General features: G+C 35.4%; 1 protein-coding gene across 1 annotated transcript in view; it reads left to right on the plus strand.

Annotated features, from left to right (window-relative positions):
- ZNF804B (zinc finger protein 804B) overlaps window positions 1–26,096 on the plus strand; it is a 510,313-nt gene that overhangs the window by 239,637 nt on the left and 244,580 nt on the right. The gene's annotated exons all lie outside the window — the stretch shown is intronic.

Consider the following 26,096-nt stretch of genomic DNA (forward strand, 5'->3'; position numbering starts at 1 on the left):
TATTATGTTAGACTATAATTGTGTTATTCATAGAAATGAATTGTATAATCATAGTGTAGTGATGGCATGTAGGTAACCATGACTACTACTATTGTTCAATCAATTTTTGCTTCTTTATGCAGTAGTGAATATTTTTAGTGGTTCTATTATTTGATCTTATAAAATGTGGAACCTAAATTATAAGTTATTTCTATTAAAAAAAAAGTGTTTCATAATTTTATAGTGTTTCCTTCTTTTAGATACTTAGGTATGGAATACCAAAAAGGAAGCTTGAGGCAAGAATCTTCTGACTTAAAAATGTCTCTCAACAGGGCCACCATTTTCCTCATTTCCCAGGCTATAATATTTGTATTTCTTAAAATTTTTTTCTAGACTTTCACTGTAATCATTAGTTACTTGCTATTTTTATTATGAGATTTCTAAAAGCTTCCCCTTCTAGCATATTCACACAAACACCATCATTATTTAAAAGGTCTTTGCCACTCACATCTGGATTATGGGAATGCCCTTCTGACTGGCATTCAGGCCTTTCTTAACATTATTCTTGACTTCATCTCTTCTTACTAACCCTTTTGGCCTGACTCCATTCCAAGACAGCACTGTTTTCTTTCTAATCACAAAAACTAGGCATTTCTAAAACTAGGCCTTTTTCCTAGTGTCAGATATTATAGGGCTCAATGTAAATGTAAAATTATTTACTTTTTAAGTTGGAAGCATTATTGGCTTTATGGGGATTCCCCCTGCCTGTGTGCAAAGCACTGAGTGACAGGGTACTCAGAGGCTTTGTAGTACACATAACAGATTTTGTTTTTGTTCTTTAGATAGTTATGAACTCTGCGTAAGCCAAATTCCAAAGTCAAGGTCAAAGGTGATAGTCCTGTTAAAATACTTCTGAGTGTGTAGTCTGAAGTGCAAACAAATTACTGGCATCAATTTTGATGAGCCAATTTATTATTCTCAGGTAACATTAACAAAATACCTAAGGTTTAATAAATAAAACCCTTCATTAGTGAGACTTTATGCTAAGGAAAACTTAGTTATTGCAGATTTAAAATACTCCTTATATGAAAACTCCTCTTATAAACCCTGAATCCCCTGGTTTCAATCGGAGAGCAGTGTTACGACCAAAGGAATAGAATCCAAACAACCAAGTTGCATCAAATAGTTTAAAATCTTTACTTACATGTCTTGAAAAAGGGTGAAGTGTTTCCAGGCACAATACTAATAAAATTCTTTCTTCTTCCGACATGGCAGACCTGTAACAGTCCTCAGAAACTTGCTCCTCCATCAGCTCTGAGGGTTTTTTTGTTGTCATTTGGTGTTTTGTTTGTTTTTTTTCTGCTCCCAATTCTTCATTATATAAACATACCTGGCAGTTGTCCACAGGCACAATTATTGCTCTTTAATTTAGGGAAGGAAAAGGAAAATTGGACTAGATATTCTCTTTGGCAGGATGGGAGTAGGGAACAATAATAGACAATCTTGAGTTGCTTTCAGTCTCAAAATGATTCTTTTTGTAACTGGATTTTTAAAAACAGACAATTTTATAAGAAGATATATACTACCTTAGAGTAGATCTGACAGTGCTTGAATCTGGCTACAAATCCTTTGGATTTAAGGGCAGCTCAAGGAAAGAGCACTTGGTCTAGATAAAATAATGATTTTGGGTACCATGCAGTCTTTGCCTAATCTCCCAGATTATAGTCCAGACAGGTCTCAGTTTCTTTTTTCCTTCATTTTTGAATCAATAATTGTCTTCTACTTTGTATTTGAGATGTAACAGCAATGCCTTTTATCATTGATGGGAGAATCATACAGTTCATTCCTCAAACACCTTATATTTTATCTGGCCACACATAAAAAGTTGTCCAGAAGAATAGATGAGAAGTTTATGTAATATAAATTAGGTTGGAACCTCATTCATCTCCACCACTGTGAAGGACCGGATCTAATTTTTAATCTTGTAAGGAATGTTACTTTGAAATTTATGACCAAAATAATTAATTTTGATATATATTGTAATCAATTAATTATTTTACTTAAAAATAATATAATAAGAATTATATGTGACTGAATGCCACAGCCATATCAAAGTTTCCAAACAATTATTTTCAATGTCTGTACATCTTGTATGAGATAAAAGTCAGGTAAGAGACCAGTTTTCTTTTAAAGTTATTATTTATTACTTATTTTGGAGAAAGGTAGAGACAGTGTGAGTAAGGGAGGGGCAGAGAGAGAGGGAGAATCCCAAGTAGACTCCATACTGTCAGCGAGGAGCCCGACACGGGGCTTGAACTCATGAAACTGAGATCATGACCTCAGTGGAAATCAGGAGTCAACAGCTTAACCCACAAAGCCATCCAGGCAACTTGAGGCCACAGTTTTAAAAAACAGTTATCTGACCAACAAGCACTGTTACCATCAACTGTGTAAGGAGACACACTTTTACAAGAGACTTCAAGCCATGCAAGCCACCTAAGCTCCTCCATAAAGCTATCCACAGTACAATTATATGTATGTACAATTATATGTGTACAACATAGAATATATAATCTATGTCTTTTTAATTTTTAAATATTTGAAAGCATTATAATATTTAGAAAGTGTGGCTGTATAGAGGCAAAGAAATTAATGAGATTCAGTAAGATGTTAAGCTCAAAGGAAAAAGTTTAAGTATATAAGTAGTCAGAAATTTAAAATAAGTCTGCTAATAAATGTAAAACTAATAAGCTATAAAGCAATAAAATGTCATGTTTTCTAGAACTGGGAAATCAATTGCATCAGATGAAAGACCTTTGCACTTTTATGGACAATAATTATTTACATGACAGTTTTGTACGTACTAACTTCTACAATTCTATGCTTAACAAAAAATGAATTAAAGGTACTCATCCCTGTTGAATGAGATAATCCCCAGAAAGTCTGCTAGACAACGTCTACCATTCCACTAAAATGACACCCAGTGACTTCTCTGGCTAAATTACAAGTCTTGGGCAATCTCTCCTGATTGCATGTATTACATCAAACAACCAATCTCTCTTAAAAACAAACAAACAAACATGGTGTTTTTATACATGGAATTATTTTATATATATAATTCTTTGGTTTGGCAAAAACAGATTCTTGAAAGTCCTCCCCTAAATCGGTATAAAACCAGCCTATGGGAACTTAAAAGGGACAGAAAATACTCAAAGTATGCTAGCCATTCACTGGGAATTTCACAGCGAAGCCTTGCTTTCTATAAGCAACAGACTACATCTCATCCTAATGAGTCTGAGATCAATTCTGAGAAAAAGAGTTGTGCTGACCTGAAAAAACACAGATTATTGACATGCATTTCTCAGCAGGTCCTTATTGATGCTCATAAGATTTTTTGTTGTCCTATCCATTCACTGATTCCAGCACAGCTGGTACAGCTGTTGGGTGGACTTGATTCTCATTAGCTTCCAATCTCTCTAACTTGCCACGTTCTCACCTGCACCTGATGACCTTATCCATTACTTAAGGAGAAATATTGAGACCACCTGGCTTGAATTCCCACTTGTATTCAGACCTTGAGCTTAGAACCCTCTTCACAGAATTCTAGCCAGGCTAAGAGGAAGATTTTCTTTCTCTTTCAAGTAAACCCCTCTGTTTTTCCCATTCCCACCTCATTGAGTATATTCCAGATTTAACCTCTCATTCTTAAGTATTTTCAGTTTTCCTCTTCCAAAGGCCATTTCCTTTTGACCTTTGAACATGTTCAAGTGTATCTTGTATTAGCCATTTTTAACTAACCCAGCTACGTTTCTCCCTGTGAAGATTTTTTTCCCTTCATTTACCGGCTGGACTCCTGGATTATGAGCTCATCCTGCTTGCACAAGGTACTTGTTTATTATTAAATAATTCTGGCATTTGAGGTTCCCCTTTAAAAGGTTTGCTTTGTTACTAAAATTCCTTTCTGTTACTCTGTCCTCTAGTGTCAGTTTTTTCCCAGCTCCCATAGTACTGGCATTTTTGTTTTTAGTTTTCTTTTTTAAGTCTGCAGTAGAGACAGCACTTTTCTGATTCTCTACCTTCTCTTTACCACTCTCTTCGTCCAGTTACTACAGCATTTATCTTAAAGCCTTTAATCTTGATTTTTGATCATTCTTTAAATGTAAGCCATGCTCATAATTTCATTGTTTCAAGTCTTGAATCAAAAATTTGTCTCTAGGCTGAACCTCTCAATTCCAGGCACGTAGTTCCAATCACTCACAAGATGAATATTTTCTCATGGCAAACTTAAAACACTATATCTCTTCACAAATGTGGAGTTCCTTTTGGGTCAGTCTAGTTTTAATCAATGTTAACATGTTTTTCCAAATCCCATGGAAAAGAAGTCTTCCATTTAATTTCTCATACACAATGTTACTGAGTCTCATTTCCCAAATTTATTCTCAGCCCCGGCTTCATCACCAAATCTTTAGACTAGGATTATATTTATTGTTTTTAATTTGTGTGTATACATATTTTACTTCCCAACTAGATTATAGGCCACTTGAACAAAATGCCTGTATCTCTTACATTTCCTTGGACCCTTGGAGTAACTACTGAATGATAAAAACAATAATATTATTAATAATACGTTGCACAACTTTATAATTTTCAAAGCATGCTAACATTTAGTTTCTATTTTAATCTCACAACTGAAATTTAGAGAAGTCAAGGGACATTGCTCAAGGTTGTTCAAATTTTAACGAGACAGAACAGGAAATTGTGTTGCCTGAATTTACATTCAATTGCTTCTTCATTACAGTACTCATCAATTGCTTAGTCATCAGATTGGTATTACCTAGAAAAAAATGTAAACCCATATTTAAATGTTAAGTTAAAGCGAGTAGTTACTAATTCTTCCTTAGTATGAGGATTCTCTCCCTCTTTTAATATTCGGGCAGCAGAAAAATTCCTGAAGGGGACAAAAACGTTCTTAGAGTAAAAAAAAAAAATTGAAAACTTGAGAAACTTCTACATTAACTGGGAAATATTTGCTTGCTGAAAATATAGTCTCCACAAAAACATTTAATCGGGTTTTCTCACTAAGCTCCAAAAAAGCAAAATTTTTGTTAGTATTGACTTGCTTTATTTTTCTACCCTAAACAGTGAGAGCAGATATCTCTGCTGTGAAGTTACATCTTACAAAGCTCTCTCTTTTAAGAGCTGCATTTCTTGTCCACCATTAGGGAGCTAAAATTATTATGTGTTTCATACTAGAGTCTATGACTGTGGAAAGGTCATGTAAAATTTAGAGCTTTTTAAATTCCACTTTGGAACATGTTTCTTCTATAAAATGTTAGATTTTGATTGCTCTGCTTCTTCACAGGAAAAGTCCAGGATGTTATGATGTATACACATTTATTATTGGGCAAAAGTTTTTGATAAGATAAAAATACAGTGATTTGAGTATTGTATCCTGAGAGTAATAAGATCTTATCAGAGAAAGGTAACTTTAAGTTAGTCATGCTCCTGAGAGCAATTAAGAGGGAAGAAACATGTGGGAATTAGAAAGCTAGTACTCACTATAAAATATATATATATATATATATATATATATATATATATATATATATTTGCAAATGAAGATTCAATCTACCAGTGTGATCTCTGAGTTTTGCATGGTGGTAGACAGCTAGCAGCTATGCAGTAGTATGAAGGCCCCATTTATGTGGAAAGACTTTTCCTTCTGTATTCAATTAGGAATGCCTGAGAGTCTTAGTTGTTGGGCCATATTTTAGGTTTTTGTTGTTTTGTTTTATATTTTCCAAAAATTCCAAGTTGTTTATGAAAATCGAATTTAAATATGTCCGCTTACTTTTGCCCTGAATGGTGACTGAAGAACACCCAGATCTTTGAGTCCATGTTCCTAAAGTAAAGATTTCTTGGTCAGGAGTGTCTTCTTTGTCAGGAAGCTTGTAAGTTGCTTTCGTAATTCTTAGATAAGGGCAAGATAGCAAAGAAATACTTAACTCTTGTTAACATCCACTTTTTTTTTTTTTTTTTGCTCATCAGTGACAAAGAACCTGGGGTACCCTGTGTAGACAATGCAAGACAAAATTAAGAAAACAGTAGTTAGAGAAAGCAATGTGATGGAGAATCTAGTATTTTAAATAATAACACACTTTCATCCATGTTAATACATAAGACAAACCCCACATACTCTAAGAGAAAAAAAAATAACTAGATAAGTAAATAAACATGTACTCAAACAATTGACTTCCACAGAATTTTGTTATTAATGATGCTGAGAGAAGTTAGCCTTATCTGCACATACCGCTTCTGAATCCGTAAATACTAAATGTCTATCTCAAAACAAAGTACTATAATAATTTGATAGGAATACATTGTTCCTTCAATTACTGGAACTTCTCTGCCCGTTCAACCACCCTATCTTGAATATTTGGATAGGTGAGGGCTGGCCACCATAGATATTGTTTCAGGTGCATTTTCCAACAGCGCGCGTTGCAGTGTGAATCTCTCCTGTGGTTCTTTCTCACTCGTGAGCTTGATTGGCTCAGTTTGTTCAAATACCTAACCGAGGAAACTGAAGCCCTGTGTTTAAGTCCCTAGTGAGAAAATGTGTTAAGATGATAGATGTCTTCCTTCCCTGACACAATAGTCAGTATATCTTGACAGGAACAGATTATCATTCCTCCGCTTCAGGGTAAAATACCTTACAAATTCTGCTTTATTGGTGATGCAGGTATAAAATAATATACATGAAGTCCAACTAAACGAATACCTATAAAAATGACATTTTGGTCTTTATGTTAATTAATTTATCTTTATGAACCATGTCAACGTACTTGAGCATTTTACCAAAATTTAATAATTTCCTACTGGGCATGCTGTCTGCACCAGTCTCAAAGTCTTTCCAAATCACCAGATAGAGACAAATCCATTTGTTTACACCCAAAACATTCAAGATTCACGAAGATTTGTGTGAGATATGCACGGGAGATTCATGGAAAGGTGATGGACTCTACAATGCTTTTCCATGAAATCTCTTCTTGTCTGACCATTTTTGATTCCCATTTTAGCTGCTTCTTCCTCTCAGGTCGCTGCTCATGTACACAGCGTTCTCTTAGCTGTAGCACAGCATCACTCTTGCCTCATTTTTCCTGTCACTTTTTCCCCCTATGGAGTAGGAAGTTTTAAACTGAGAATAAATTGTAATGAAACCAAACTGACGTAGGATTCCTAACTTTGTCAAATTGTGGGCAGCATCCTGCCAAGTGGAAGGTGTTTGAGGCTGTTCTTTGACCCTCACCATATGTCTTCTTCCACTGCATGACTATGTCTGTAGATACTTCACATTTCACATTAAAATAGTGAGGACTTCTTTGCCAAGCAGCTGTGATTTTGCAGAGCTCTCATGTCTAATAATATCCCGTTGACTAGATGAGATGTAACTTAGACCCCGTGAAACTAGTCTCTGAATAACCACTTACTTGTGGTCTAAAGAAATCAGACTTGATTCCTTTTCTTGGTGGAGTCTACCCCATGTTCTTATTTATAATATTAGATGACCATTTATTTTTTCAGGCTACTATTTCAGGTGGAGAGAAATCTCCTTTGCTGCTTAGCTCTTGCCAATATATTATTATAGAATTTGATAGCATCTCCCTATTGAACTTACAATTTAGCCCACTAACTTAGGATTTCTTTTCCTTTTACATATAATGACACATGCAAATGGTATTTGGCACATCACAGTAAAAATGTGGCTGTCACCAGGGCTCTATCCATTCCTATGACTGGGCAGTCACCAGCTTCACATAGCTTTGGCTGTTCATTTATAACCAATGGCATAGCCATTAAGAAGCTCTGTAACTACCTCTTTTCTGGGACTCACTGAGAAAGCTATTACTCTCTTTACAGTGTCCATAGTCTTCTCAGAGGAGTCTCTATCTTTGAGAATGTCTAGGACTGTCTTTTTCCAGGAGATTGTCCAGTCCTTCATTGGTCTGGAAATCCTAACTGATAACACTTTCCATCTAGCTGTGTGGTCTACACAGCCAACTCCCCATCATTCTAATTACATGTCATGATATTGAAGATTTTCAGATGCTAATATTTATGGGGAATATCTTTGGAGCTCTTTTCTGTCTCAATCATAATTACCCCAGAAAAGAAGAAACAAAGAAAACCCCAAACAGGAGGTGAAATAAGAAAAGGACTCATGCTATTTTAACAACTCTGTCATCTTCCTTCTTTTCCTTTTCAAACTAATCTTCCTATCAAGTTCACAGCAGGAATTCAGAGATGATTTTGAGTTGTAAGAACACAAGTAAGGAGCATGGTGTAATTCCATTAAGAGCGGCTTGGACGATGACAACATGACCAAATGGAATTAGGTGAAATATACAATGTTTATCCCACAAAAATTAGGTTAGGCCAACTGAAATTTCTTCCTAGTTTCTGCTGCAGAATATGACATGTAAGTATTTCCCAAAGTCAGTTGTTAATACAGCCTTTTATGTGTCGCAGGTATTATCAACCTTAGGAACAGAAGCAGAAACATACTGAGTTTCACCTGAAATTGCTACTGCCTCTTATAACATAAGTAAAAACCCAGTCTCAAGAAATGTTTGAGAGAACTGGTATACCATGACAAGCACTAATAACTGGAAATGTGACCACAGGCAGAATTATTCAATAACTACATTTGCTTTCATTTGAATCTTCAAATATCCACAAATCTCATGTTTCTTTGGCCTAAGATCCCTTTAGAGTTGTCTTTCAAAAAAAGCTCTAAAGGCTTGGTGGCAGGGGGAGTTGAGACAGGTTTTGAGCTTTGGGGTGGTCTCTTAGGGGAAAAATTATTTCAGATCTCTGCACCATACCCAGGTATTGCTATCCAGCACCAAAATGCTTCAGTGATCAATGCTAACAGGCAATAAAGTATGTACCTATATTAACCCTACCAACTAAGAGGTGCATCTTAAGAGAAACCTATGGTCCCCATTTCAGGCATGTTGGGAGTGGGAAGAGATAAAAGTGTTCAAATAGCTAGTTACATCATGCTTTGTGAGGTAGTGACACAACCCACTATAATAGTATATGATTTGCCCACTTAGACTACTTCACAACTCTTTTCAATTTTATTCTCGGGGATTACTATACAATTTGAAAAAGTGATCTAACGATTAGTCTTAACCATTTTATTGACTCTTAAGTACTCATAAACTGAGTTTGAAGTACTAGAACTGAGACATGTTATAACCTTGCCATGTCAACTCAATCATGGCAATTGAGATAGACTTTTTGCTTGGAAACCGAACTTAAGTGGGCGAATGTTGTACTAGCTGAGTGGCATAGGCCATGTTATTTATGATTAGTTAAAATCTAAATATAAATTACGCATGTTATAGTTTGAGCTCTTAGCTTGTCATTTAATATGAAACTATTATCTGCCTTGGAAACTGACAGGCTACAAAGCAATTAAGGCAAACTCTGTTAGTTACATTATACTACAAGGATGTGCTATCCTTGGGATTTTCAAGATACTATATGTAGGGGACCATTCCAGAATGAAATAAAAGTTTCTTTAATGCATTATTTATAAAATCAAGCTGCACTGAGTTTATTCACATGTTTAATATGACACATTTTTCTTAAAAAATTACATGTATTCTCCCTTGGAGCAATTTCCAACCACTGTTAGAAGGTGGGAATCATATTGATAGCTCTGTTTTATCACTGTTTATCAAAATGAAACTCCATTATTTTTATGCTTCTAAAGCAATGATGTACATACTACATTTTCCTCATTCATCTGTTGATGAATATTTGCATTGTTTCCACATCTTGGCTGTTGTGAATAATATGTAATAAGCATGGAAGTGCAGGTATTTCTTCGAGTTCCTGCTTTAAATTATTTTGGATGAATTTTTGCCTAGAGGTAGGGTTACTGGATCATATGGTAGTTCTATTTTTAATTTTTTCAGAACCCTCCATACTGTTTTGCATAGAAGCTGTACTCTTTTACGTCCCCACCAAAACAAGGGTTTTGGTTTCTCCACATCTTGGTCAACACATTTTAGTTTCCATTTTCTGTGTGTGTGTGTGTGTGTGTGTGTGTGTGTGTGTGTGGTTGTTGTTGTTGTTGTTGTTATGGCCATCCTAACGTGTGAGGTGAAACTCATTGTGGTTTTGATTTCCATTTCCCTGATGATTGGTGATGTTGAACTGTTTCACGTACTTATTATTTATATATCTTCTTTGGAGAAATGTCTATTCAAGTCTTTGACCCATTTTGAAATCAGGTTATTTGTTTTTTTGCTATTGAGTTGTAGGAATTCCATGTATATTTCTTATTAGTAATTAGTTATCACATATATATCACACATATATAGCACAAATATTTTCTCGCACTCATTAGATTGTTCACTCTGTTGATTGTTTCTTTGCTGGGAAGAATCTTTTCAGCTTGATATGGTCTCTTTTGTCTGATTTTATTTTTCTTGTTTGGGTTTTTGCTATCATATCCAAGAAAAATCATTGCCCAGTCCAATGTCATAAAGAGTTTTACCTATGTTTTCCTGTGAGTTTTATAATTCTAGGTCTTATATTTAAATTGTTAAAACAGTTTGAATTTATTTTGGTGTATAGTGTAGGTTAAAAGTCAAATTTCTTTTTTTTTCTTCTGCCTGTGGCTATCTAGTTTTCCCAGTACCATTTCTTGAAGATATTATCTTTTTTCCATTGTGTATTCTTCATACTCGACCTTGACAGATCAGTTGACTGTGAATGCATGGGTTTACTTCTGGGCTCTCTATTCTGTTCCATTCATCTATATATCTGTTTTTATGCCAATACAGCATTATTTTAATTAGTATTGCTTTGTAAAATATTTTGAAATCAGGAACTATAATGTCTCCAGCTTTTTCTTTCTTTCTTAAGATTACTTTGGCTGTTCAGAGTCTTTTGTGATTCCACATGAATTTTAGGATTATCTATATTTGTGGAAAATGCCATTGATATTTTGATGGGAATTACCTTGAACCTGTATATCACTTAGTGTCGTATGGACATTTTAACAATATCACCTTCCCATCCATGGACAGGGGATGTCTTTCCTTTTGTTTGTATTTTCCTTAGTTTCTTGCATCAGTGATTTGCAGTTTTCAGGGTACCAGTTTTTTGCCTCCTTGGTTAAGTTTATTCCTAAGTATAATATTTTTTGATATTATTGTAATGGGATTGTTTTCTTAATTTCTTTTACAGATAGTCCATTTTAGTGTATAGAAACACAGTTTTGTACCTTGTGACTTTAAAAATGTTTTTATTTTATTTTATTTTATTTTATTTTATTTTATTTTATTTTATTTTATTTTTGAGAGACAAGATAGTGTGAACGGGGGAGGGGCAGAGAGGGAAGGAGACACAGAATCCAAAGCAGACTCCAGGCTCTGAGCTGTCAGCACAGAGCCTGTCACGGGGCTTGAACCCACAGACCGTGAGATTACGACCTGAGCCGAAGTAGGACACTCAACCAAGTGAGCCACCCAGGCGCCCCTGTATCTTGAAACTTTACTGTATTCCTTTATTACTCCTAAAATTGTGTGTATATATGTAGTCTTTGAGATTTCCTGCATGTAAGATCATAGCACCTGAAATATCAATACTTAGGTATAGGTGAGGAGTAAAGAGTTCACAAATAAAATAAAGAAAGGGTGACTATACAGGCAGGAGGAAAGTGATGAGAAATAAGAAAATCTATGGGACAGATACTTCAAAGAGTATCAAATAAGGTAAAGCATTGACTAAAAAGTATCCACTGGCTTGCATAAAAGGCAATTCATTCTTTGCTAGTAAGCTAATGATAGAGTTAACATGTTTAAATACTGGAGAAAAGAAGCCAAAAGAGAGGGAATGTTTGGAAGATGGAGAAAGAAGAATCTTTAATGCTAGCTTTCTCAGGATGTTGGACAGGACAACTTCTGCACAAAGGAGGAATTATGGACCTCACAATAGGAGAGGTATTTCTTCCATGGTAATAGAGCAAAAAATAAGCATAGATACAGTTAGGATTGTAGGTTTAGAGCCTACAATTGGGAATAAAAACTCAAAGCTTATATTTCTCATCAGTTCCTCCTACCCTGTATGATGCTAATTAAATTTTATAATGGTGACATCGAGCCACTGATACTGCAGACCCATTTATGAGGTTGCAGTGGGCAAAATAGAGAATATTATTTGCATGGCTCTTCTGCCCTTTAGGAAGAGGGGACCTTTCCCGGATGAGCGTGTATTAGCATGTGTGGACTTTCAGTGCAGAAAGGGAGGGTATCATGGAAGAAACTGTTTTCCGACAAGAAGACAATTTTGTGTGCATGTGGCAAGACTCTAAAATTATTTTTCTGGGGATCAATTGAAAGCAGATGCAAATGTTGGTAATAACTTAGCTCCTGTGAAATGGAAAGCAAAATTATGTACTAAGAGCGAGCAGACAGTGGGAGATTTAGAGGTTTCTAGGTGACGGGAAAGCATGAGATGACACTGAGGAGGAAGCCTGAGCAAGGGAAATAGGACTGCTGTGCAGCCTGCAAAGCCAGTGGAGGTTGGAGACTAGTGCGACAGCATGCCTTGATTGCGTGCAGTTATTAAATGTGCAATGCTGTTGGTGTAACGCTATCTGCATGGCTTTGAAGGCCCTTTTCTGCTTCATTTTATTCATTAAATGAAACTTGATCCTTGAAGAATGAACTCGTATGCTTTATTCTTTGTGAAGCCTTTCCTAATTATCAGGCAGGGCTTGCCACACAGTAGACATGCCATAAATGTTTGTGGTAAAGAGTAAAATTATGCTCCCTTTGTGGTGACTGTTTCACAGTGGTTTTCTTATGCTCTTTGTGTTTCAATTTCCCTACCTGTCAAACATGGAAAATAACAGTGCTTATTTTGTAATGCTGTTTGTGGATTAAATGAGTTCACACGTAAAGAACCTAAAGTAATCCCTGGCACAATCTAAGTGCTCAATTAAATTTAGTCATAATAGTTATCATTATCAAAGCTCTTGTTAAAATCATTACATTTAATTGTATTTCCATCATTTATTTACCTGAATCTACTACTAGACTGCGTAGTGCTTATCGAAGTTGTCTGTATATTTTCAAGAGCTTAGTGTGGGTTTGGTACAGAGCTGTCACATTTATTGTTCCCTGAACAATAAGTAAGCTTACAAATGAGTAAGCTAGTGTGTGTGTGTGTGTGTGTGTGTGTGTGTGTGTGTGTGATATATATATATATATATATATATATAATAAGCTAATATATATATATAATATATATATTATATATATAATAAGCTAATATTAACAGATGACTGACATTTTGAGATGCAATGTGGGGAAAAGGAAAAAGAAATGAACGCACAGGCTTTGGAATCAGACTGAGTTTCTAGCTGGGTGATCTGAGCAAGTTGTTAACTTTCACTCAGCTTCAGGTTGTTTATTGGCAAAACCAGTATAATGGTGCTTAGCTGTGGGGTTGTCGTGATGATTGCATATACCTTCCATTAAAGATGTAGAATTCTGGCTATGACTCTCACCACTGCCACCAGCTTTACCACACAGGTCTCTATTGTCATCCTCATGGTCACTTTTTACCTTTCACTTAGTAGACTTAAAATAAGACAAAGCACCTTGTAACAGTGACTTTTCTACTTCGTACAGTGTAACTTTCATTTTGATAAGATTCTCCATCCAGTAATGTAATTATTCTGAGTGGGAGAAGTTGGAGTTAGAGGTTTTGCACATGGTACTGTGCTAGTCGTATTCCAATTTTTGCGTAAGTAACACGAGCAGCAATTCTGTACAAAAACATGACTCGATTTTGATCTAAAAATCAGATATATAAAGAGACTTACTTTGGGAATAAACCAACTAAAAATATCGGGGTTAAGCTTAAGTTAGCATCTGCAAGCATTAGTCATGACTGTGCCAGAAAAGAGTTAATTAAGTTCTTTGGGTGAAGAAGTGCAGCAGGAAGTCAAACACAGTCTTCTGATGAGATGAATCACTGTGATCATATCAGCAGATAGCATACAGGTTGAAAAACATCTGACTCCTAGCACTTTGGATTTTCCTATTTAATTTTATCCATCCTGTATTAGCTTGTTAGAGAATATTGTGATTTATTAATTAACATGTGTACTTCGTTATAACAAAGAAAACAGGATGCAACGTAAGTAGATCCATTAATACTAACTTAACCTCATGGTTTCCTACATTGATCTCCTTTTCTGCTTCTCTCTCATCAGTCTTGTGTTCTAAGATTCTAACCTTAAACATCCTACCCCATGTGGTCCTGCCTTATTTCTCAATTAAATTTTAGAAAAGGGAAAGTGATTTCCTATTTTTCTTATCTTTTTCCTGAATTATTTTAAATAATATTGGAAAACTATCATTCTCAAACCCAAATTAGTCACATCAGTCCTGTTCAGTTGCTCCCTTGGGCTCCTAGGCTCACTCACTAAACATTAATGGCCCTTAATAAAGGGCCATTTGGGATCTGACATTGACTCTCTCTCCAGTCTTACTGACTTGTGGTTTCTCCCGCCAACATTATGCTCAGCTATAGTTGTAGCTATTAAGTGTATCATTCAGCTTCCTGCTGATGTCCCCTTGTGTATACTGTGAGCCTTTCCTGCAATGTCCTTCCTTTGGCCTTCGTCACTTGTCAAATGCTGGTTCTTTCTTCAATACTCCATCTAGACATTTTCTCTGCTTTAAAGTCTCCCTGATTTTGTCTCCCTTGAACTTACTTATTCTTGCACCGCGCCCCCCTTGCCACCATGCACAGTCCTGTTACAGTAGTCCCCCCCACCCCTTAGTATCATGTTCTTGTGCAACACTTTCACCAACAGACCCTGAGCTACTTAAGGGCACAGCACATTTAACTCCCTCTCTTTAATATCCAAAAGACTTGACACAGGGTAGAAGATAAATAAAATTTTGTTGAACTTAATTTACAAATTATATCATCCAGATAATGAAAAACTTCACCAACGTAATGGTATAAATGGGAACATAAACAATACATCCTATTTTTCTTCTTTGCTCTGCCATGAAAACTTAGAGGAAATGGAAAAGGCAAATATTCTCTAAGGGCTTCTGTTTTCCCCGGATTTACAGGAAGAGTTGAATTAAATAATATCTAAGTCCTTTTTCAGTAAAAATATCTTATGATTAAAGACTGTATTGAGACCACTAGAATAAACTGAATAAACTTTTTACACCTCTTAAAATACTGACATGACCTTTTTTCAAATTTATATTATATCATGCAAATTTCGGATTTCAGGCTAGTCAGTTACCTCCTAGAAGGACTGTTGAAGGTGAATTTATGTCTTTAGGTAAAAGGCAACCTTTTAAAAAATCAATGTGGTTCCAAGGCTGAGATACATAAAGGGAATGGGTTTGTCTGGCATAGCTAGATTTTATTTCCTATTGGCAAATGCTTATAATATTTCTATACTAGTTTTTTTCCCCCCTGACACAACCTGTTCAGTGGCTGGGAGGCAAACACTGTGTCTCTCATTTGTTTGCAAGCTTTCCTTTCTGGAGTATGAATAATATATTAGCTAAGTTTTAGGCCAAGATCACACAAACCATTTTATTTTGAGTTGAAATAAACCCCATCCTATTAAATATGATAGTGCTAGCTAATCTTTTGCAACATTTTTAGGAGGCTGTTTTTTTTCCCCTCAAGTTTTATGTCATAGTGATAGGAATATTTCAAAGAAGCCCAGAAAGGATTTCAGATCTTTTTGACTTCAGTTGTGGGGATTGTATGCCCTGAAATATTTTTATAATATATTCCAGGGAACAGAAGAGTGTGTGTGACTGAGAGAGAAGGAGGGAAGGAGGAAGGGAGGGAGGGAGGAGGGAGCGAAGGACAGAAATAGAGTGAGAGAGAGAGAATAGAGAGAATATATTAAGGGAAATATTAGATGTCAGGAACTAGTGGGAAATACGAATAACGAGTCTTCATTTTATATGAGGGAGACAATATAGATTTATATACTTTCCTTCCTTAATCTTAGTTTTGGAGCATTTGAAAAGTATGAGATCACCTTTAATTTAATAAGGGTGTTCATATCTAAAAAGGTGTCACATCTAGAAACGTGACAATGTACATAAAGTACATGGGCGTTAAAAGCAGTGCAGATACTTACATGGTCAGGAAGAAAGCTTGAAACTTCACTAATTGAGCAGTTTTCAGGATGCAAGTCAGTTTGAAAACAGGATGGGCATCAGTGAGTAGAAGATAAATACGAAATTGTCCACCTGAAATTATCCAACATGACCCACCTGGGGATGCTGAACCCTTTTCCCTAGTAGAAAACAAATATATTTCCTTTTACATTTATTGCAAAATTTAAAACATGAATTTGTGAAAACTGTATTTGAATATTTTCTCAATGAATAAAAAACTGCCTTCTTAGAAGAATGACATAATGAAAGAAATCTGAAAAAAGAAAAATTGTTCCAGGAGGTAGTTACGGTTAGGTTTAAGAATATAAATAAGGAAGTAAAGAGGAATTTATTAATAAATGGTGAGAAGCCCTTCTGTTTTGAACCTTCAAATACTACCTTCAGGAATATCATTTATGATATTAATCATTAACCAGTTAAGGAATTAATTATGAACATCATTGATTGCATCATTTTAAGTATTATCGATCACTAGTATAACATCAGTGTTTATAAGCACATGTTTATTCTTTCTTAAGACACATACATACAAAATCTATAAAATATAGTAAAATAATTTTTGAAGTATAATTTCTTCCTACATATTCATGTCTGTGGTAGTTATTTGGCATTGAACCCCAGCCAAAAATTTTCAAAATTATCCTATGTTTAATACACTCAAGAAGCATTTATTTAGTACCACATGCATTAGGTTTGGTGGAGATTGAAAATAATAGATTAACAGCATGCAGTCTCTGCCCTATAATCAGATAGAAAAGTTTTTAGAAAAATGTTGTTAACTACATTAAATGACATCCACTGAACATAATGTAGCAACCCTGATGCATCTTTTCTTTTTTTATTCTATATCATTTATCAGAAAAATGAAATTAAAAAGTCCCTGCATAATTTATTGATTATTCAACCATCTACCTGATGTTATCATGTACAAAATTCTCATCTGATACCTTATCCTCTATAAATTTTCTATTGAGAGAACTGTAGGGACTGTATCTCTCCAGTGGCATATTGTACATTCACAGAATCACCATAGATAATTACATTTTGGGGATGAGATTACATGTGCATGAGCGTTCTGGAAAAATAGGATGGTAAAAGCAGTAGTTGAGAAGACAGGATTTTACCCAAATTTTCAACAAGTGTTTTAAACCAGATATCTCTTATTTTTTTTCTTGCACAGTCTATGTGGAAAAGACCCACCTGCTCAGAAAGAAAAAGCAAACATGATTGCTGTTGTAATTATCCATTCAGAGGGATGTTATGTGAGCGGGAGTATCACAAGCAATTCAATAAAGAACTCTTTTGGTAGGTTCCATCACTAGTAATGAATAGAGTTTAATTTCATTTCATTATAGTTCAAAAGCTTCCCCAGGGCATAATTCTGATTTCTTGCCACGGGAGCCAATTGTGTTATTAGAATAACAAGATGGTGTATTTTTTTAATCACCTTCATTGGCTTTTTATCTTGACGATAGTGGGGAATTTGTGTGTGTATGTTTCCCACGTGATGGAATAGATGAGTTGAGCCAGACATAAATCTTTAGAATTGAAGCCTGAGAGCAAAGTGTGTGTTCAGGGTGAAGCTTTAAGTGACAAGCTTCTGATTAGTGTTTCTTATCCCAAGGCGGTTTCTCGATCAATTAACAATCAGTTAGGCTTCCAGACATTGCTTAGCTGGCATGGTCCTATTTCAAAAGGCAATGAATGAAAAAAAAAGTTTTGGCAGATTCCAAAATCTATGAATATATGATTTAAGCATACTGGACACGTTCAAATACTGTATTTTGTTAGTACATTGGACCTACAGTATATGGAAGAAAACAATACACTGGGATCTTTGCAGTCATCCCAAATATACAGGACTCATTTGTTTACCATTTGAAACTCTTCTCGCTACAATTTTTGATGGGGATTGTAAAACTAAACACGGGATTCCAGTTAAAAGCAACAGAACAAAACATAGGATGAGGCACCCCCAGTGCTCACTGCTGTTGAACACTCAATTTTAACCATGATATTCCTGGAAACCAAAGCAAAATGGGACCTATCTTGGGATATATATAGTTCTTTCATTTCCTGGACTGAGATGTTGACTCATCCACTTAATAGCTGTATGGCAAATTGCTAACTTTTTCTATTCTCCTTGAACTCTCAAGCATAAAAAGAGATAACAATATCCCTTTTTAATATTTATATATACAATTAAAATAATTATAATCAATTTAGTATTTAATACTATGGTTTTATATAATATATTTAATAATATAATTTTAGTAATACTGTCCTGGGCTGCTATGAGAATTGTAGGTTTTCTTTCCTATATATAAGACACTTAAGTGCTGTACATATTCTAAATACCCATTATAAGCTCAATGAATATTAGCAATGAATAATCATAATAATCAATAATAATGAATAATCATAATAATATTAATCTTGTCTGACAAAGGAAAGTACATTAAGTTATATAGTGAGATTCTTCCTCCTCCTTCCTCCGCCAGCAACAAAATTCAAAAAAAGCATTTATGGCCAGGGAAAACTGAAGGGAAATCTTTTACTCTAACATGCTCTTTATTTAAGTGTGACATTCATAAAGGCACATGAATATATTCTACATAAGTATATTTCTTTTATCAACCCTCCACAGAAATTGAAATCTTAGTGTTAAGGCATAACACAGAAAAGGTTTTTTGATGGCAACGTGTTAAAACAATATGGTGTGGACACCTGATTTTCTGGGACTCTGACACACTAGGCTTTTTAAAGTCAGCTTTCAGAACGTGGGGTATTGAGCGCATTATGCTGCCCTTTCCAATCACTGAGAAGCTGAAGTAGCCTATGTTTGGCCTGGCTGGAGTCACTTCCAAGCTGTTAAGTTGGATGTTGACTAATGTGACACCTATATGCTTAAGTTGTCAGACATTAATTAGTAAGAATTGTCCTTCTGTTGCAAAGGTGTGGAAACCAAAATCATTTTCTTGCTATGAGGCTTGATGTACTTTCTCACATCAGTCAGCTTCTGAAATGCCTTGTGGGTATAGTTGATATTTTCCTGCAAAATGAGCTTTAAATATATTTAATTACTTGCCACACTACGTGGATGAGAAGATTTTAACCTAAAGAAAATTTAAGGATAGATGGTATCAATAAATCATCCTAGGGCCCCCAAAAAAAGAAAAAGAAAAAGAAAATCTGTGTGAGTCCCCATAGGTCTGAGTGTCAGTAGAATTATGTTCAAACTGGCTTGCCAGCATTGGCTCTTAAAAATAGCAGTAAGGGGGCGCCTGGGTGGCTCAGTTGGTTAAGCGTCCGACTTCGGCTCAGGTCACGATCTCCGTGAGTTCGAGCCCCGTGTCGGGCTCTGTGCTGACAGCTCAGAGCCTGGAGCCTGCTTCAGATTCTGTGTCTCCCTCTCTCTCTGACCCTCCCCTGTTCATGCTCTGTCTCTCTCTGTCTCAAAAATAAATAAAACATTAAAAAAATAGCAGTAGGAATAAAATAAACTGACCATTAATGTTGCTAGTGCAGACCACATAGTGTTTAATGTTGACGTTGTTCTTTGGGACCAAATTTTTGCTTTTAGTTATGTTTCACCACATAACAAATGTTACCACACTAGAAAAAGCTGTTGATTGTGTGGTATCTTTTGTAATTGGACCAAGTCATTTTAATGTATGTATCAGATTATTTAAATATAAATTTGAAAGTTGACGTGTGTGTGTGTGTGTGTGTGTGTGTGTGTGTGTTCTAGAACATGATATTGTTATTTAGGAGTTAAATTAAGATTCAAAGTTATTTTTTAAGTAAACTATTCCTGCCAGGGGAGTTCACATATGATAAAAGATCAAAGAAGGCTGAAAATGTGTTACACTTTTTCTCGTTTAGCTCAACTCTAGATAGTAGCGAGTTTGGGTAAAGAACACAGATTCTGGCCCTGGATTCAAGCAGAGCAGGAGCTGGAGAGTTCTGTCAGCTTTAATATTTACTCGCTTGTGCCTGCTGTATACCAAAATATTAGGATATTTCTGAAAGTTCTCTCTGAAGTCTTCTAATTTTGAGAGATGAAATAAACCTGTTTGAAGAGTTTCTTGAGGATTTTTCATAGAGAAAATTGTTAAAGTTGTCTCACTTTGGAGAAAAGGTAGGATATGCCTATTTCATATTGATTCAGATGGTGAGAATAATTTGCCTAAAATGTTTACCGAATGAGATTTTTCACTAGTGGCACTGAGTAATATTTAAGGGTTCGAATTCCTAATGATTTCTAAACTTTGTTTTCTTATATAATTCAGTTGCAAGCTCTCTAAGTCTTAGGGGGAAGAAAGATTTCAAAGTGAAATGAGCTCAGATTTCAGCTATCATAATTTGGGGCTAGTGCAGGGCTGGCCCCTCTCTTAAGGATAGGATAGAAATGTACTCTATTTATTGAGTTCTTCATTCCCTGTTAGACTCCCCATTTGAATCAGTGATGGCATTGAAATCTAGAGCTTCTGAATGAGTTGTATCATCTCCTGCTTCTCAGGCAAAAGTGGTTCAACACCACTATTTTTCAGAGACCAAAATATATGATGTTTGTATTGCGGGGATATGAGATGGGAGCAGGTTTTTAAAATCTTGATAATAGGTCACCAAACATACACTGCATACTATATATATATATATATATATATATATATATATGACACTTTTGATTTGATTTTCTCTGAAATAACCTTGATAGTAGATTCATTTCTATACTCCATTATATAAAGTATGCCCTTTTTGTAAATTTCTTCACATAAGAATTGTATGTGTAAAACTAACATGAAAAACAAAGATAGCTATAAAATAAATTACAGTCAAATGCTGAAAGAAGAGACTTGAAATTCCCCTTAAAAAAAAAAAAAACTTCTAAATAAACTCATAGTTCTCTGACATTCCTCTTGATTAATGCCAGGATTCTCTGAGGCATACTAATAGGATAAAACAAGACAAATTAATTTCTTGACATACAATGAGGGTCATTTTAAAGATATGCATGTCCCAGCCATATTGTTTTTTTTTTTAATTTTTTTTTAACGTTTTATTTATTTTTGAGACAGAGAGAGACAGAGCATGAACAGGGGAGGGTCAGAGAGAGGGAGACACAGAATCGGAAACAGGCTCCAGGCTCTGAGCTGTCAGCCCAGAGCCTGACGCGGGGCACGAACTCACGGATCGCGAGATCATGACCTGAGCCGAAGTCGGCCGCTCAACCAACGGAGCCACCCAGGCGCCCCATCAGCCATATTGTTTAATGACAAATATTTGCAGCCTGAGGCAGAAATTCCTTCAATGTGAATTTTATGCAGTTAAGCAACATAGTGGTTATATCATTGTACATCATCAACCTTCATTGTTTCAAATATGACACAATAAAACTAACTTCTACTTTTAATTACATACACCAAATTATTTTTATGTTTAATTGAATGGAATAATGTCCAAGTGGGTTATAGAGTACATCGAGTTATGAAAGTGCCTCAATGAATGATTTCATTGAGAAACATAATATAGCATCAGCCAGAAAGTGTCATGGTTAATAAGAAACTTGCTGAGAGCTGTTCAAAGGATTTCTGTATTAACTTTTGTAAATGCACTCTTTGAATCCATAAATCTTTATGGGAACACATTTTAACAAATGTACCGTGGTTCATATTTAAAAGCACTGTATGGTTTATAGTTAAAAGCAGTTATGATTCACTCTCTCTGCTGATCTCGCTAGGGGAAGGTGCTTACTGAACACGAGAACGACAACATTTAAGAACAGTAAAGATTGTTGTTTAAATTCAGAGCATCAACCAAGCTCCAAACTGGGTCAGCGACCTTCTTGTAGTAAGACCAGCTTCACTGAATACATATTAAAGGACAATTAGCTAAAGTAAGTTAATAGAAAAGAAAACATCAAAAGAGTGTGGAGGGATTTCCCGTTGCCTTTATCTATCTACCAGCATATTTCTCACTGGTGCCTCAGCCTTAGAAGAAGCACGCCCTTTCTCTATGACCCTGCCGGTTAGTTCTTCTTTCTCTCGTGCTTTGTGTAAGGTGTCACCTTGTATCCAGCTGTTCAGAGTCATCCTGAAGTCCATCCTCATCTGTCTTCTTCCATATCCAGACGCATCTGGATCTGGAATTTGTCTTGTCATTTCTGCTCTTGTTGTCTCCCCTTGTGCTTTCCTCCCTTCACCTGCGTGACTCCCTCTTCAGCCCATCCTCCACACTGTAGCCAGAGTTAACTTTCGAACCACAGACTCAAATATGTCTCTTTAAAATTTTGATCATTTTCCCGGCTAACAGAATTAAGTCCCAGTTCCTCAGCACTCTTAAATGTATGTCCCCTAAAGGGCCCTCTTGAATGTCTGTTCTAGCCCTGCTTGCTGTCTCAGTCAGCCCTTCTCAGGCCTTCTAGTCACATTCCAGCTGCCTGTTGCTCTTCTTGTTTTCAGATCTTTGTGCATCCTGGATGACCTCCTGTCTTTGCTGCCTGGTAATAGATCCATTATTTAATTTACTTCAAATTATACTTCTTGTCTCTCACTCTTCAAAGACTTATTTGGTCTCTGCTTTGTGTATTTTGTAGCTCCTTTTATGTGACAGGTTTGTATTAATTATCCCACTGTATTACCACTTAATGATTTGCTCTCCTGACTCTCCTGTACTCAAAATAACTATCATATTCAACTTTGTATTTCATAGCCTGACTCTGATTTTGCCCTGTTTGACACATACTTATTGATTGAGAGACCAACTGGCAATTAGGAGGCCTACATTGTGATTCTGACTTTATGATAATTTACTGCTGGAATATAAACAGGAGACTAAATTTTAAGTATCTATAGCATGCATGGTGGGATAAGATGACTGGTTCTTAAACTTTACGTGATCTTTAATACATCCTAAAACCAGTGCACAAAGAGAATCTCAGCCATATTGTAATGACTCATATTAAGGAGAGTGGTTATTGAACAGTCTTTTTGCAAAGTTTGAATGTCTTATTGTTTAATCCCATTTCATTTCATTTCATTTCATTTCATTTCATTTCATTTCATTTCAAGGGACTGAGGACAATTAAGATCAAGGTCTAATTGGGAGGCCAACATGTTGCAATATATGTGATACTGTGATCATTGTAAATAGGTTTTTACATATTTTTGTTTCTGAGATTGAGTTCTGGTGCTATTTTGGAAAACATAAATAATTTAACAAAATAATTTTGTCTGAGTTCTTAAAATATCCCCACTTGTAATTTAATTGCTTGTCACCTTCCATAAGAAAATTACAAGTTATGGTTACATCCTCTGTTCTGAAATCAAAGGCTTACTTATTAAAGGTTGGCCCTCTAAAACTTTTGTCTAACTACTACATTACCTTAATTAAAAAAAAATTAATGTTTACTTTTTAGAGTGAGAGAGAGAGAGAGAGAGACAGAACATGAGTGGGGGAGGGGCAGAGAGAGAGGGAGACACAGAATCCTAAGCAGGCTCCAGGCTCTGAGCTGTCAACACAGAGCCCAACACAAGGCTTGAATTCACAAACCACGAGATCATGACCTGAGCCAAAGTCAGATGCTCAACTGATTGAGCCACCCAGGCGCCCCTGAATTACCTTAATTAAAGACATGTTTACTTTTGCTTTTGAAGGATGATTACTTTATCAGAGCAGACTTTATGAGATATGTATGGCATATACCTATTTAAAGCCAATAACTAAAGCATCATTAGGAAAAATGTACCAAAACCTAATGGAATTCAGCCAAAACAATATTAAGAACCAATTTCATAGTAATAGATGCCTATATTAAAAATGAAGAAAGATCTCAAACAACCTAACTTTGACCTTAAGGAACTAGAAAAACAAGACCAAACTAAACCCAAAGATAGCAGCAGCAAGAAAATAATAATGATTAGGGTAGAAATAAATGAAATGGAGACTTAGAATAGCAAATGAAAAGATAAATGAAACTATGATCTGGGCTTTTGAAAAGATAAAATTGACAAATCTTCAGCTAGGCTAACTAAGAAAGAGAGAAGAATGAAATAAAATCATAAATGAAAGAGGAGATATTACAATTGACACCACAGAAATACAATGATCATAATAGAACGTTGTGGACATATATTCCAAAAAATTGGATAACCTAGTAGAAAAATAAAAAGTCTTAGAAACATATAATCTACCAAAACAAATATAAAGAAATAGAAAATTTGAACAGACCAATAGGGAATAAGGAAATTGAATCAGTAATCAAAAACCTCCCAATTCTACCAAACAAGAATTAACACCAGTCCTCATCAAATTTTTCCAAAAGTTGAAGAGGAGGGAATACTTTCAAACTCATTTTATGAGGCCAGCATTAGAATTCTGATACCAAAGCCAGTCAAGGACACTACAAGAAAATAAAATTTTAGGCCAATATCCCTAATCAACATAGATGCAAAATTCCTCAATAAAAATATTTACCAGACCGAATTCAATAGCACATTAAAAGAATAATACACCGGGGCACCTGGGTGGCTCAGTCAGTTAAGTATCTGACTTCGAGTCAAGTTGTGATCTCACTGTTTGTGAGTTTGAGCCCCACATTGGGTGAGCTCAAGTCCCACTTCAGGTGAGCTCGAGCCCCACTCTGGGCTCCATGCTCCACACTCTCTCGCTGTCCTGCTCCTCACTCACTTGCACGCTCTCTATCTAAAAAATAAGAAATTAATTAATTAAAAATAAATAAGTAAATAAAAATAAAAGAATAATACACCATGATCAAGTGGGATTTATCCCTAGGATGCAAGAATGATACAACATATGCAAATCAATAAATGTGAAATACCTCATTCACAAAGTGAAGGGTAAAAATCATATGATGATCCCAATACATGCAGAAAAAGCATTTGTCAAAATTCAACATCCTTTCATGATAAGAACTATCAAAAATTAGGTATGGAAAAAATGTACTCATCATAATAAATGCCATATATGATAGACTTGCAGCTAGCATCATACCCAAAGGTAAAAAGCTGAGTGACAGGGTTTTGATGGACTAAATAAAGGCCACTCTCCTATGGCTGTTTGAAAAAATGTCTAGATATGTGGATGTTAGTATGGATAGGTGGCTAGATAAATGTATCTCTCTAAAGCAATCAGACTTGTTAGAATCCTAAAGTATTGTCATTGCAAATGGTTTAGAAGGAATATTTTTGATCTTATAAATTTGTGATTAGATTTGTCTATTTTGACAATTAAAAAAGAAAAGAACTAGAAGTTTGAGATAATTTGAGGTTGCCTCTATATTTCTTAGTCCTCCAGATGTTGGAGATACCCTGCTACATCTTGTGTTTTAGTCTCCATTGAGAGTGATTCAAATGCAAATATACCCACAAGTTAGAATGTAATTAATTAGATCAATGCTCTAGTCTGGTTATTATGATCAATTATAATTCATTTATTACAACTTTATTCCTCACTTGCTTTAATAGCTTTGTATATTTAGACATAGTCATATATTCTTGAGACTACACCCTGAATAACTTAATGAGCTTAAATTTGCACCTTTAGTTATTCATTTTCTGACTATTTCCTTAGGGCTGGTGATTTTTACACATGGCTAAATTTGTCCTTTGTTTTGGGGCTTAAAGTTATGTTAAATATCTGTGGTTAACTCCAACTTTTAGACTGTATCTCTCATTACTCACTTCGCTCCTTTTTGCAGACAAGCATCAGCACCCCTAGATAATTCCATAACAATCGTAAATAACATCAATGTAGAATTGCACATCTTGGACTTTATGGTATATTGGAGGTCTGACTTTTGGATGATTTAGGCAACCAAATGCCACTAAGCAAATG

Source organism: Lynx rufus, unplaced genomic scaffold (assembly GCF_022079265.1).
Source record: "Lynx rufus isolate CCGP_SWC_20201006 ecotype Redwood Valley unplaced genomic scaffold, mLynRuf1.p SCAF_4, whole genome shotgun sequence".
NCBI classification, from domain to species: domain Eukaryota; kingdom Metazoa; phylum Chordata; class Mammalia; order Carnivora; family Felidae; genus Lynx; species Lynx rufus.